Source organism: Taeniopygia guttata, chromosome 1 (genome assembly GCF_048771995.1).
Source record: "Taeniopygia guttata chromosome 1, bTaeGut7.mat, whole genome shotgun sequence".
Lineage (NCBI taxonomy): Eukaryota > Metazoa > Chordata > Aves > Passeriformes > Estrildidae > Taeniopygia > Taeniopygia guttata.
Window position 1 is genome coordinate 29167744 of NC_133024.1, and position 15689 is coordinate 29183432.

The 15689-nt window shown below is 38.2% G+C and overlaps 1 protein-coding gene across 4 annotated transcripts in view; it reads left to right on the plus strand.

Moving 5' to 3' along the window:
* PRMT8 (protein arginine methyltransferase 8) overlaps nt 1-15689 on the plus strand; it is a 57248-nt gene that overhangs the window by 3196 nt on the left and 38363 nt on the right. The window lies entirely within an intron of this gene.

Below are 15689 nucleotides of genomic sequence, written 5' to 3' on the forward strand. Positions count from 1 at the left end.
GGGATACATTTGTAACCCCTGCCTAGATATTTTCTATTTTATTAATATTACTTATTTCTGATATGGTTTGAGAGAAGTTGTCTGTCTGCATATGTGCAGAGGTAGAAGTGCACCAAGCCAAATATGCCAAGACCTGTGAAGCTCTTTTACTCGTCAATCATCTATATTTAGCAAAGCCATATGATACCATTGTGACCTTCAAACCTGTGTTTCTCTAACTTTCTCATGAAGTTAACAAATAGGTGTGACAGAAGGAATACAGGAAAAAATATCTCCCTTTTTGACTTACTACAGTGTCAGAGAAAATTAGGAATTGGTATAAATTTGCTTCATTTGAAAGAAATGGGGTACTAGTAATACTCATTATTTGATAATAAAATTCTAAACAATTTTGATGTCACAGTCATAGAGGCATGTTATAAACAAAATCAGCAGTAATGAGAGATGAAGAATTAAAACATTTAACAACTAGACAGGATGCTCTATTACCAAATTATTCCAAAGACTTTCTGGTTCTTGCGTAGATTGATTTGACCCAATTTACTTGTGTTACAGCTTCACAGTATATTTTTCATGTTTCAGGGTTGTTTTGTTTTTGTTTTTTTTTTGTTTTTTTTTTTAATCTACCACAACTAAGAGCATTTATCAAAGTTTTGGTCAAATATGGCAAGTATACTCCTTCAGTTGTAGGGCAGTTTAAAACAATACATTAAGTCAAGGAACATGGACACTACATGAAAAACAGCTTTTTATTCCCTTGACTACCCTCTGTTGCCCATGCTATCTCTTGAGCTTAAAGAAATGATGAGAACAGGCACAGACAAGGAAAAAACAAAGCTATAGGAAGACAGCACTCACTGTTTCCTCAAGCAAAGATACAGAATAGAAAAGCAATTGCTCACTAGCATTGCTTTCCAGTCAAGGAAGACAACTTGTGTTACCAGGAAAATTAGAGTGTGCTCTGATTTTATGGTTCCAGCTGTACAGACATTTACATCACTGGTTTCCCCACAGCCTTATATCTTGATACAAAGCATGGTCAAGTGAGTCCAAGTATTGCCACAGGTGCTGTTGGGCCTTGGATCAGAATATCAGAACTATCAGAATGGTTTTGCAATTTATTTCTCTGATAACAGCCTGGTATCAGTCTGTCTGCTAGAGTTTATGTAGGACCAATGGTTTGTTGGATGTGTTTATAGTACCCTGAGAATACACAGTGTTTTGTATAAAAACAAAACTCAAGGGGGCAAAAAAACTCCTAAGATTTTTCTATTTAGACCCTCACTAAATGCCATGAGGTCCCACTAATAGGAAACTTGCCAGAATGGTTTCAGATCCGTGTGTGCAGCACACAAGGAAAAAAGATGCAGAAAATATTTATTGCCCATGGCCATCACATGAATATTTAGAGATGTTCCACTGGAACAAAAGAATCTTTCCTTCTTGAGAATCTCTCCTCAAGATACAAGAATGAACTTCTGTATCTTTAGTCACAAAAGGAGGCTTGTCTAAATAAAACAAGACTGTTTGCACAATAACAGATGCAGAATTGTGTTCTCTGCGAATAATTAAAGACACTCTGACAAAACAAAGTAAAAGAGAAACTGTCTTTTGTAGAAAATACGTGCAAAGGTTCTGCAAAAAGAAAGAAGTGTGATTTCACAAGAAGTGTGCCTGACTTGTGAGTCTGTACCAGGTGAAGGGGAACAACCATAAAATCATAGAATAATTTGAGCTGGAAGGAAAATTTAAGGTCATCTACTCCCCCCACCTTGCCATGGGCAGGACATCTTCAACTTGACCAGGTTGCTCAGAGCCCCATCCAACCTGACACTGAATGTTTTCATGGATACGGTGTTAATCACCTCTCTGGGCAACCTGTGCCAGTGTTTCACCATCCTTATTGTAAAAAATTTCTTCCTTATGTCTTGTTTATATATAAGTCTAGTCTAAATTGACCCTCTTTTAGTTTAAAAACATCATGCCTTGTCCTGCCACAACAGGTCCTGCTACAAACTTTGTCCCCATCTTTCTTGTAGGCCCCCTTTAAGTACTGAGAAGGTGCAATAACCACGAAGTGCTGCAGCAGCACAAAGTTCCAGGGTTTATGTGCACATCCAAAAGATACCTACCTGTCACAGGCTAGAGTCTGACTGAAACAATCCTAGAACTTGAAACTGATCTGGTTTTGTACAATCTAAATGCTCAGTAACTTCATAAAAAGCAATTCTTGTGCTGAAGACTTCACAGTCTGTAGAAAGAAAATATTCCTGTCTCATTACTAAGAATAGAGAGATCAGTTAATTTATTTATGGTAGCATAACGGAGTCCTCCCAGAATGACTTATTATGCAAACCTTGGGCTTTGGTTAGATTTGGGGTAACATGCCTAATAGATGTACTTCCCTAAACAGATGAATAAAACAGATTCAGGATTATGTGATCTGGATCAGCAAAGGTAACTGACTGTTCTGTTGTCAGAAGTGGGGAGGTTAAAGTGTTCTATCTGCATGAAATCCAGTCATAAAACTACTGAGGGGGTAAAAATATATTATAGAATCTGTGGAAAACATGAGCTTCTATTTGTGATTTATGAGTAGGAAGAGGAATTTCTTCTTAATAAACTACCGAAGCAGAAATTAACAGAAGCAGAGCAGGAGCGTGTGTAGTAGAGAAAATTGGACTGAATTTATTCAGTAAACCAAAGTTCTGCTCCTGGTTATTATACTGGGTGTTCTTGCAGATAGAATTAATTCTCACTAAGATTTTCCATTCATTATATTGGATTCTATGGTTCATTAGTGAGAGGTCTTGTAGAAATTTCTTATTTGGTGTTATTAAATTGCTTAGAACAGTATATATGAATGAAAATTCATGAGTGGGTGATGTTTACCCAAGAGAGAAATGGCACTGCTGTATGCTGTACATCTTGGACTAACAGAAGTCACGAGAGGTGTGGTCTGGTGTCACAGAGCCAGCTGAGGAGGCAGTTTGTAACATGAATTTCAACCTTACTGAGTGGCCACATGCCTGTGTCACATCACTTTGAACAGGAAAAGTTGTGGCTGTGTGCAAGTGGTGTAGGTGAGCTACAGAGACTAGACCACTGGCTCATGATCCAAAGGTTTTGCACAGCTGACAAGGCAGTCAGAAATCTGACCCAGGATGTCAGGGCTTTACTGAGGGTCTAGCCAAATTCCCAAGGGCTATAGAGGCAGCTCTGAGTTAAAGCAGGGAATGTTCCACCTCCAACACATTTTGATCCTTTACGATGCTCCTACGAGAACTGGGTTGCCCATGCTGTTAGACTAGTACAAGATACCAGTACAAGGTAGTTCTAACATAGTCATAGGGGCTTTTTTTGGTTTCTAGCCAATTCAAGAGTGGGGGAGCAGAAATATGGCTTTGAGCCACCTTCTACAACTTCAGCTCTGCAGAACATTACCTTAGCTCAGCTGAAGATATAGCTAAATGCATTCCACTCCTTTCTCAAATTTAATACTAAAAGTTCAAGGTATTGACCATGAAATTTTGGCCCCATTGAAGAAATAGATTTTAGTTGGCATTAATAATAGAGATAGGGTGAAGAAACACTTATGCTTAAGTAAAGAGTAACAGTAATCACTCAAAACAGAGTTTCCAGATAAAGATATCTTATCATGGTTCATCCTCTGCCAGCATAGGGTTGTTTTAGTGAGTAATGTTTTGGTGTCAAGAAGACTGGGATTTGTAGAAAATATCTTGTTGATATTGGTGACATCATGGGCCAAATCACATTGTGTCCTTGTGCCAATGTTAAAAAAGGATTTCCATGCTAGTGAGCAGGCTTTAATGACACATTTTTTCCAGCCTCAGTTTGTAAAAAGCACAGAATTCTTCAGAGAAGAGCACAAGATATTTTGTAGATAGATTTTGTAATTGTTTACATCCATGCAAAAATTGAGTTTAGCAAGACTGATTCACAGGCCTTCCAGAGCTCCATCCTGATTGTGAAAAATGAAGGCTTGTGCCTTTACTGGTAAAGGCACAGCAGAGAAATACTTAAAGGTAAAAAAGCATGGAGCCTATTATTTTCATAAGATTTTGTCTCCACCTTTCTGAGTTTGCAACAAAGTTCAGTCCCTTAACAGGTGAGATAATGAGCAGCTGAAGTAGGTGAGTGATGAAACTTGTTGCTCCTACCTCTGATTCCACAGAGAATTCTATGTGCCTGCTGTCCTGATCACTGGCTTTAATCCTGTCTTTATTTTGATCTAGAAGTTTTGGATAAAATGGGTCTTTTTCATATTTTTCTTCTTCCTTTGGGAGTAACCTCTAATTAACAGAAACACTCATCTCAAGGAAGCAAAGAGGAGATTACCCAATAAGTGGCTGAGTTGATGACCACAAGGGTGTTTTCCCCATGCCAGAACGGAGTAATTGTTGATTAATCACAGCCTACCTGGCTATTCCCTGTGTCCTTGAACAGGTCCTGGCTGGCTTCATGAAGTCTTTTGGCATGTTATTGCTTTCAGGGTCTTGTGTCACTTCATAGTGACGGTGAGAGGATGGGCACTACTTCATTCTTACTATTTCACTTTTAAACTGAGATTAAAATTGTGGAGGGACAGGTACTGATCTGTTCACTCTTGTGACCAGTGACAGGACTTGAAGGAACAGCATGAAGCTGAGTCAGGAAAGGCTTAGGCTGGATATAAGGAAAAGTTTTCTACCCAAAATTTTGTTGGGCATCTGAACAGGCTCCCCAGGGAAGTGGACACAGCACCAAGCCTGAAGAAGTGTTTGAACAACACTCTCAGGCACATGGTGTGATTTTTGGGGATGTCCTCTGTAGGGCCAGGAGCTGGACTCAATGATCCTGATGGGTCCCTTCCAACTCAACTTATTCTATGATTCTTTGATTGATTCTATGTTGTAAGAGGTACAGTAAGATCAAGGATGATAGCTTTACATATTTCTTATATGCTAGATTTGCTAAATCCTAGTTCTGAAAAATAAAAATCCCCCGAATTTAAAAAGGCATATAAAATGCTGTCTTTTCCATGATATACATAATTATAAAAATGGAAACTCACTTTAAAAATCTGGAATAAAAAAATCTATTTATCTTTATTTTTATTGCACTAACAATTCAGAGATTTAAAGACTAGAATTGGAAATAAGGCAGACTCATTTTCAGAAGTACTCACTTCCAAGTTAGCTTTTCTGAAAATCCTGTTAAGTGCAGAAATTAAATATAATTTTCCTTTGTATTTTCAGTGTGAAATGCTAGATGATCATAAATAAAATCTCAATGTTTTTCTTTCCAAAATGAAGAGAATATTTTAGTAATAAAATATTTTAAAGGAAATTAAGGTGAGAAAAAATTGTTTAGCTGAAATTTTTGACAGAGAAACAATAAAGAAGGTGACGAGAATACCATTCTCCCTCTGTTAAAATATGCTGTCCTGTAGTACATGCTTTTGGAGGTCTGTGAGTCTTGAGGATTGTACCTGGGTCCTTTTCTCACAGATTAAATTCTTGTTTAAAAAGAGGCATTACCACTTTTTCTAAATGTTGATCACAGAAAAGGAGCTACTTAATCTCTTAAGATTTTCCTTTTTTTTTTTTTTTTTTCTTTTTTTTTTTTTTTTTGAGGATGGATTCCCACCTTGGAAGAGAAGCATAGAGGTGTGTATTTTCTAAGACATTGTTTGACACAACTGTCCTCCTCAGCTTTTCCTGGTCCCAAACTCTTTACCATAGTGCAGTTGGCAAGCTTCCCATTCAGCATTCTGTTGGTCTAGAGCACACATTTCAGTTCCTAGTGCTCTCCTTGTCCTGTCCCAAGCTACCAAGTATATCTGAGATGTTCTGCCACAGTTCCCCCCAGTCCCCCTTTTTAGAAGAAAGAGTAGCACTTCTGTGTCTCGTGTCAGTATGGTGAAAGTAAACATCTACTGGCTGGGAAGCAGTAATATATTGTAAAACTGCAAGGAGTAGTGTTGAAGTGTTCCCTCAGTGGCCACAAAGCACTTGGGGTCATGTGTGGCCTTCCAGTTCTCCTGTCCTGCTTGTCCTTTTCTTGGCCAGACAGCTTATGTTTCACTGCTTCCAATAGGACCAGGAAGGCTCAGACCTGGTTTCAGATCCCAGAATAATATGTGCCCAAGACAGGACCTTCCAACAACAATCCGCCAGTTCAAATATATTTCTGCTTTGGACCTTAATTTCTCATTTAGCTAGGAAGAGAGGAGATGTTGCCATCTGTTTTAGTTTCTAGTTGTCTCCATGTGCTTCTTCAATCCACTGCGAAATTTGACCCCAGCTTGGGAGAAAGACCAGCTACTTATATTCTTTTCCTTAGTCACACACAGGGAAGTAATTTACCCTTCCTGTAACTCATTCCAAACTACTTCTATTTGAGGACCATATATCTCATGATTGTGCCCCATATTAGACATTAACCTGTCTGAATTTGTATTTTTTTGTATTACTTTAATATGATTTACATTAGGATATATCAGGAGTAACACCTCTGAGTCCTATATATAGGGATCCCAGTGGTGTGGCAAAACCAGATGCATTGATTTGAACAAACTTCTGTAGACCAGCTCATGCAACCTCATGTGCAGTGTAGAACAGTCACCAGCATAAGATCATTTGGGCCATTGCTGTCCCTGGCCAAGCCTTGAAAATCTCCAATCACAGAGATTCCACTGCCTCTCTGGGTAACCTCTTCAAGGGCTGCACCCTCAGCCAATTCTCAGAGGACAAGTTTTCATATTGTCCTATCTTAACCTCAATAATTGCAGGTTGTGACCTTTCACTTCATTATCTCATCTGCTGCTATTTAGAATAATTCTCTTCCATATTCTTTGTAACTATCTTTCAAGTACTTGCAGGCTGCTCTTAGATTGTCCCTTAGTCTCCTCTTTCACAAATTAAGTTCAGCACACAATAATCTCTTCTTGTATCTCATCTTCTCAGGCCCATGACCATTACATTGTATAGTATCTTGCTTACCTCTTTTTAGCTAAATAAACGCTGCAGAAATTGTTATGAGAATGGAAAGGAAGAATATTTTCCTAAATGAAAGAACATAGTAGAAGACTAACTGATTAATGCACATGGCCAAGTAGCATCAGCAAAGTGTATTTTGCAGAAATCTCCTGTGACAGAGCCCAGCTGTATATATGCCATGTTTTACTTCAGTATTTTGGGTCAGTAGTTTCATATTTTCCCTAGAAAGAAAGGTCAAATCTAAAAAGTAGCACTGCTTCTTACCCACAGTTTGCATCTTATGTAAGTGTACATCTGGAACAGCTGTTTCAGGAGGAAATGAGATCGAGTTAACCACATCACAATATAATTGTCTCCTTAGAAGGCAGAGTGTTTTACACCTAATTAGGATTAGCCAAATTTACTAGGAGCAGGGGGTGTTCCGCGGTTGCTAGGGATGCTTGCCTATTGTTAAGCCTTAGAAAAAGGTAAGGGCCATCATTACCCTTTCAGTTTTGTTGGCTTTGGTAAAACCCAGTAAACCCTCTGCGAGCCTGAAGTAGACCAAGGATGCAAAATAGCAAAACTGAGATCTGAAACAGTTATTGGGCAGAGGAGACAAAGAAAGGGAACAGATTTAGGTGTGCAAGAAAGTATGTTACAGACTGAAATTTCAGCTGAATCCTTTTCAGCTCTGTGTAAGTATGCTGATCTCTTAGATTCTCTGGATTAGAAGAGGCAAATGTAAAGTTACCCTCAAGTAAAAGCCCTATTCTGGAAAATATTATATTTATATAGTACTATATTTAGCCATGTAACAGAATGCTTTGCAAATTTACTGGAGGTGAAACTATATAATGAAATTATTTTGTGAAGTTGGAAAAGAAAAGGCAGGAGAGACAAAAGGCAGTCAGGAAAGTGGGTGGGCAGGTGGATGGAGGGAAAAAAGAAGAGAGGGTGAAAAGGGAATGGAGGGAAGGAGGGAAGGAGGGAAGGAGGGAAGGAGGGAAGGAAGGAAGGAAGGAAGGAAGGAAGGAAGGAAGGAAGGAAGGAAGGAAGGAAGGAAGGAAGGAAGGAAGGAAGGAAGGAAGGAAGGAAGGAAGGAAGGAAGGAAGGAAGGAAGGAAGGAAGGAAGGAAGGAAGGAAGGAAGGAAGGAAGGAAGGAAGGAAGGAAGGAAGGAAGGAAGGAAGGAGAGAGAAGAAGACTTTGGAAAATATTCAAAATACAGAGAAACACAGGAACAGTGTTTCAGAACAGAAATACTTAAAGGAATCACAGAATCACTCTGTAGCTCCTTGAAGACTGTTCTTATCAGTAAAGGCCAAGGTGAGGAAAGCACCGAGTACTTTGGCCTTTTCCTCATCCATTGTCCCCAGGGTCCCTGCTCCATTTAGCCACAGGCCCACATTTTCCTTAGCCTTCCTTTTGATGCCTGTGTATTTGCAGATCATTATTCCATTGTCAGGTTTAACAAATGTCAGGAATCAAGGAGCTGTAGGCAGAGGTAGCAGGAGGCCTTCAGAGGAGTGAATCAATTTATCCTTTTACAGGCTGTCAATAAGGAAATAGTGGGGAGGAGGAGTCTAATGCAAATCTCAATTTCTCTGTCAAAGTGAATAAGCCCAACATTCACTGCTCTTTGACAGATTAGTCAGTTATGAAATAAGAAGAGACAATATGTAGTTCTAGGCCTGTGATTCACCCCCAACAACCATGAAAAAAAGAAAGAATATAATGTAGAACAAAACAAGACTATTTTAAATTAGTAATCAAGGTATATATTTTAAAGCTTCCTTGAAATTCTCCATTAAAATTTGCCTTTATCAGCATTGTCTCACAAATGATTAAATCACAAATAAGGGATTTACAATACTGTGAGAGAGACTCTGCCAGTGGAAACTTATCACCAGCTCCTACACCTTTGCACACACACTTGAAACCCACCTCAATCTTCACTCCAACGAGTAGAACAAGACTGAGTGCAATATTCCTCACTGGTCTCCATGTCGGGATTGTAAGCAGCAGCTCAGCTCCAACTCACCTCATCTCACCTCATAGGCACATTGTCATTGCTGGACTTAACTTATTACAGTAAAGATCATTTTCATAGCTAGCTGTTTTATCCTTCTATTAATATCTAAATTGCTGAATCTTTATATTCTACTAAATCCAAAAGCTGATTGCACTTTCCAGGTCTGTTCAAAGCATGTGTCCTGCTACCTGTCTGAACTTCTTATTCAGCACCGAGAGATTAATTCAAGCCTCCAGTGCCGAACTCCATCTCACACTTCTTAAATTTTTTAAACATACTTTAATGAATAATAATACTAGCACTATGACGGGGTGTGTACTGCTTAATGAAGTATGTTTTGCCTAACAAAATTGTAAAACTAGGCCAATGGGTTTATATTTCTGTTTTCTCCATATTTGACATTCAATTTCTGTCCTGCTTTTCTAAGAGACACTTTTCATCAGATAAACTTAATGGGAGGCAAAGATATATAAGGATTTTAAGTAAAGAAGGTGCTTGCACTTATTACTGTGAGATTTTCATGAAAATGTGAAATTATTCTCATAGCCTCAATACCACAATCTTATTGATGAAAAAAATCTCTATGCCATCTTTCTATCTTTTTATATCTGTTCCTTTCTCAACAGAAAACCAATAGTGCTTCTCAATGCTCATAAAATATTTCTTTGTTGCTTTGTAAAAGGGAAGGCAAAAGTATTTCTGTTTGCAAGGCGAATCTCCACCTGGTAAATCTGAGTATTCTAACCATGCCTACTAGAAAACAAAAGTATTCTCAGCTCAAGAAAGGTTTACCCTCGTGTAAATCCATCAGTTTCAGCAGAATTATTTTTGATTTATGTAGATTCAAAACCAGCTCACATCTATATATAAATTGTATTTAAAAGGATGAATCACCGGTGGTTTTGTTCAAGAATAGTGTTTTCATCATTCTGTTTCATGATTGTATAAAAATGTTAGGAGCATACTTTTGTGTATTGCTTTCTTAACCATATTTAAAAGATGGGTGTAAGATACCAAAAGTTTATTTGATCATTAACACAAAGCTACAAAAGCCTGATTTATATCAACACAATTATCAATTTCTGCTTTTGAAATACACAGTGTAGATACCTTTTTAACAAGTGTGGTTCAGAACCCACTGTAGTTAACATAAATCACTGAAGATCTCTGAACATTTCAGTGAATGTTTGATTAATAATGCAAGAAATGCTGAACACACTGGCTTGGTCATGTGTGTCAGTAGCACTCAGCATGATTATTTATTGTAGAATCAAGTCCATACCAGCAGGGTATTTAAAAACACTCCTCATCTACCTTGTATAATATGGAGCAAGAGTAAATCTGCTGAAACTAGAGGTATTACCTTTGTTCTGCATGTTAGATACATATTCATTTTCTTAAATGACTGCTGAAAACACATTGAAGTCAATTATGCATTTGCAGCTCTCTTGGGAAAAAATGTATTACCAAGCCTGGAACTGACAGGTTATTAATCTCAGTCTCTTCCAGTGAAATTTCTCACACTAGGTAAACTAACACCAAATAACACTTAATGGCCAAATATGAGCAAGTGTAGTTCATTAGGCTAAATTTACAGGGTGGCTAGGAACATATATGTTGTCCTTGCTATAAATGGGGACAAGGCTCACAATACACACCATTGCCTTTGTAGTCTGCAGAAAGATTAGTATTTCTTTGTCCATTACTAAGCAGACTGTCATGGTTTAACCCCAGTTGGCAACTAAGTACCACACAGCTGCTCCTTGACTCTTTTGTTCCCCAGGGAGACGGGGCGGAGAATCAGGAGGAAAAAAAAGGAGCAAAACTCACGAGCTAAGAGAGTTTAATAATTGAAAGAATGTAAAATACAATAATAACAGTGCTATTAATACTACAACTACTACTGCTGCTAATAATAATAATAATAATTTTACTAAAATGGAGAGGGAGAGACAAACAAGTGATGCACAATATAGTTTCTCAGCACAGACTGATGCCCAGCCCATCCCTGAGCAGCAGTCAATGGCTCCCAGCCATCTCATCCCAGTTTATTCACTGAGCTGATGTTCAGTGGAATATCCCTTCAGCCAGCTGGGGTCAGCTGTGCTGGCCATTCTTCCTCCCAGCTTCTTTTGCACCTGCTCACAGACAGGGCATTAGACACTGAAAAGTCCTTGGCTTAGAGCAAGCAACAACTAAAACATCAGTATGGTTCTCACACTAAATCCAAAACACAGCACTGTGCCAGCTACTAAGAAAATGTACTCTGTCCCAGCAGAAACCAGGAGGAAATCTTACAAGTACTTTTCCTTTACATGGGCATTTTAAACCTTAGATTTAAATTAAATTAGCTGCTTTAATATGGTTATAAAATACTACCACCATCAAAAAAAAACCATTGATACCCAGTGTAGTTCCAGAATCTGGTAATTAATGAACTGCTATAAGATACTCAGTCACACAACAGTTTCTTCTCTGACACTATTCCAAACCAAGAAAGTTACTCTACTCCCCATCTTAGAATTAAAATGCAAATGTAATACATAACCCTAATTCTGAGTGAACAGCACTATGCCACTTAATAATTCAATAACTGCCTTGATATTGTGAGAATTTGTCATTTCAGCCATGCAGTTCCTTAAAGACACATTAAGATGCTTGCTTACAAAATTTTTGCGCAGGTATATGTGTCTGCATACATCTACTTGCCATGTTTTATATTTACATAAAATTCAAACTGGATATTGTGCCATGACTTCCATTTCTTTGTGCGCCTGTGTTAATCTTACTAAAACTGTGTCAGAGAAGGCACAACTATGCCTGTGTGGGCTCAAACACTATAAAATTATAAAATCCTGGTTAAAGTCTTATACCACATCAAGTGTTTGTATATATATGTATGCCTATACATTTATATGTTGATAGAGAAATGCTGTGTTTAAAAAGGCAGTTTTATGGAAAAGTCCTAACTTTTTATTTCTTTACATCCTTTGTATCCACTATGTTCCTCTCTATGGGTGTTGTGACAAAATTCGGTTTAGATGTGGAGAACCACAGGAAGATGAATTCTTCTATTTCAAGTTCAAAACCAACCTCATATTTTAGATATAGCACTACCTGAGCTGAAGTAAGCTTAAACTCAACTAACTTGGTGAGCTGTTAGTAATACAAGCTCTCAATGTAGAAAGCGAGCATTTAAATATATTTGTCTCTGAGTTTTGATCACTTCCAAGCATTCACACCTTTGATTCAGCAATTAAATATAGTTGGTCTTAATTTCTTAAATTCTGTAGCACTCACACATCTCATAGCTCATAGAGATGCCCACCTGGATCCTGGGCTCCCTTACCTGCCCCACAGGGTCTCCCACTGCCACCTGTGCCCTGTGACCAGATCAGAAGCAATGGGCACAGACTGAAACATTGGAGGTTCCATCTTCAAATCAGGAAATATTGTTTTACTGCAAGGATGACTGAGCACTGGCACAGACTGCCCAGGTTGATTGTGGAGTCTCTTTCCTTGGAGATAATCAAAAGCCATCTGGACACACATAGGCAACTGGCCTGAGGTGATACTGCTTGAACATAGGGGCTGGACCAGATGACCTCTAGAGGTCCCTTCCAACCTCAGCTGCTCCGTGGATCTGTGAAATCAAACACAACATGTAAATAAAATTGGAAATCTAAGTGGTTTATATGTCTATTTCACACATGTGAAATTGTCTTCTTTGCTGATATTTTAAAATCTGGTAAATTTAGGAATCTATAACAAAAAACCAGAGCCTCTGTTTTTTCTCAAACATTCAATCCTGTGAAATGCAGAGTATGTTCACATCTCTATTCAGTATGGTGTTTTTTACACTTGATGAACTAAGGTCTCAATAAAATGAAAAGGACCAATGATTTATTAAAGTCACTGGATTGTACAGACTGTACAGAACAAAGGAAGTCAAATCAATTAACTTAATGTGCTAGGCAACAATTCTATATTTAGCTTTTTTTCACTTTGCATTGATTTTAGTTTTTTGACTGCTGGATATGACTTTGCTATCTTTGACATCAACATAAAATCAAAATCCTTCTTAATCATCTGGTTTTAGTGTGAAATCCTAGGTTAAATAAAGATAGTATTATTTATTTGGGAATTCCTAATGAGTTAGGGGAGATGCTGTTGTCAGTTCTCATTTTTCTTCCTTCATCTTTTAACCATTTAGATCTTTCTCTGCAGTATGGTCTTCAAAAGAAACATTATTGTTTGAGGGATATAATTTATGTGTCTTGCTGCTGGTGGCAGAACCTTGCATTCCTCTGACTCGCAACATGCTTCAGAGTTCTGCTAAAAATCACTGCATTGTCAGTAAAAGGAGAAAAATAAGAACTGGGGTTTTTTAATGTGGTTCAGAATCATTTGACCTCCAGGGATTCAGTGGCTCAAAACAACAAAAAAAAAAAAAAAAAAAAAAAAAAAAAAAAAAAAGAAAAAACACCAAAAAAAACCCAAACCAAAACAAGAAAACCACCCCAAATATTTTTACAAGACTTTTTTAGGGGATCTTCTTGATGACAGTAATTTGTTTTCCCGGGTATTTTAAGAAATATGCACAACTCATTGGATAGTGTCCTAATGTTCTCTATCATTGAATCAACAAATCTTTATTATTTTCTGTTGTTATTATTTTACTTTGAATGGATCAGCTAGGATCTGGAATCTGCTCACATGAATTCAAATGCTTTAATAAGGTATCTGAGCTGCTGGCCTGCTTGTCCTGTCTAAGCAGCAAAGACAAATACCTCTGAATGGCAACTCTGCCCACCTCAAACCATACTTTTATAGAAACCTTTTTCTTTCTATTGATCCTAGACAGATCCTAGAGCAGTTTGGTGGCCAAACTCCAGTTATAGTAACAGATCAAACACAGTGGCTTTTGATTTGTATGACAGCATATTTGTATGAGAGCATACTCCCCTGATTTATATGTCTATGAAAAATCCTATTTTTTGTCTGTGTTTTTTACATTTTCAAAATCTCCTTGTCAGAAAGCTCTCCCTCCCCATTAATTCTGAATGTGCAGCCAGTTCAGAAGTGAGAGCTGATGCTTCTTCTCCTCCTCTATCCCACTCAGCTGTCAATCATTCCATGAACAGAAGAAATATTTAAAGAAACAGGATCCCATCAAGCTTGATATGTTTCAAAAAAAAAAAACAAAAAAACCGCCATGTCAATAAAACCTTGAGCCACCTTGAATTGAAACACTATTTTTACTTTTTACTCTCTTTTCTTTTTCTTCCAGTTTCTGAGATCAATTTAATATTCAAATAAACAGCAAGTGAAGGTTTCAGTCTTATCCTTTAACTCCAAGTTATCTTAAGCAATCCACAGCTTTTTTTTTTTTTTTTTTTTTTTTAAATTTTAGGGGTTTTTAGGGCAGTACAACAGCACATCAAAAGGCAAGAAAATCTGAAGGACGTTTTTGCCATTGGAACACAGATAGGGTTGGTGCAACAAAGAATTTTGCATTGCTGTACATCATGCTGTGCCCATGCTGTGGCTAAAGAACAATAATGCCAACCTTATATGTGGAAAGGTGATAAGACAGGCTAAAAAAAGACACTGAATCTGCGTCAATGTGTTACTTTTATAGGTCTTTCTGTACCCAGAAACTTTTAGTCAGTCTTTTCAAGGTTTCTTCACAACTGTGAATAGTAAAAACCTTTCTAAGGCTGAGTGAGATCCACTCTCTGAGCTTTTCAGGTTAAGAAAAGTCACATGAATCAGTGAAATTCACGGGCCAGAAGCACTTTAATCACAAAACATCGGTCTTCACACTCATCAAGCTATTTACACAGCATCAACAGAAGACTAATTTGAACAGAAGCCCAGTTATCCAGATCTTGCTACTGTCAGTTACATTTTCTGCTCTTGTTGTTGCTGGTAATTTCCTTTTTGCTCTACAGCTTTCCTAAGTGGAGCCACTTCTCCAGTCTGTAGTGATTCTACACCAATCATTTCTGCTGCTTCTCTATTACTGCTAAAGTAAAGGGAAGGATGAACCACTCATGCATGCACAAGGATGTCTCGTTACCCTGCTGTTCCTGTGGATGCTCTTGGCAGAGCCAGATCTTTTCACACAACAAGAAACAATCAGAGCCCAGGAAGGATGTCAACAGAAAAGCGTGGAAGGGCGTGTGGCCACTACAGAAGTGGAGGAGCAGGATGCAGACTGTCCTTCCTCGCCTGAGATGTGCAGAAAGGACCCAGCTCCAGCTGACCACATGCCATGCAAGCAGCATTTTCTTGTTGCAAAAGAGGCACTGAAAACTGTCAGGACATTCACAGGTTGTGTTTTGTGGACAAAGCATTGCGCTTTGTGTCCATAAGTCAGGCAAGGATTTCCATTCTGTCTTAGCCAAGCGCGTACCCACTCTCATCTCAAAATAACATATGCTGCCTTATGAATCAGCATCAAGTGAAGTGCTGAGGCACAAAGGGAAAGTGCTGCCAATCCCTCATGAAAATGGCAGCAACAAGAAAAGGAAGGCAAATTATAGAAGCAAAAGCAAGGGTGGAGACAGCCCCTTAGTGAATAGAAATGGAGGTGGCTCAGGGTAGGTTGCTTATTATATTTTAACTAACCTGAAACCAGGTTAGTTTACCAGTTAGTAACCAGTCAGTATAA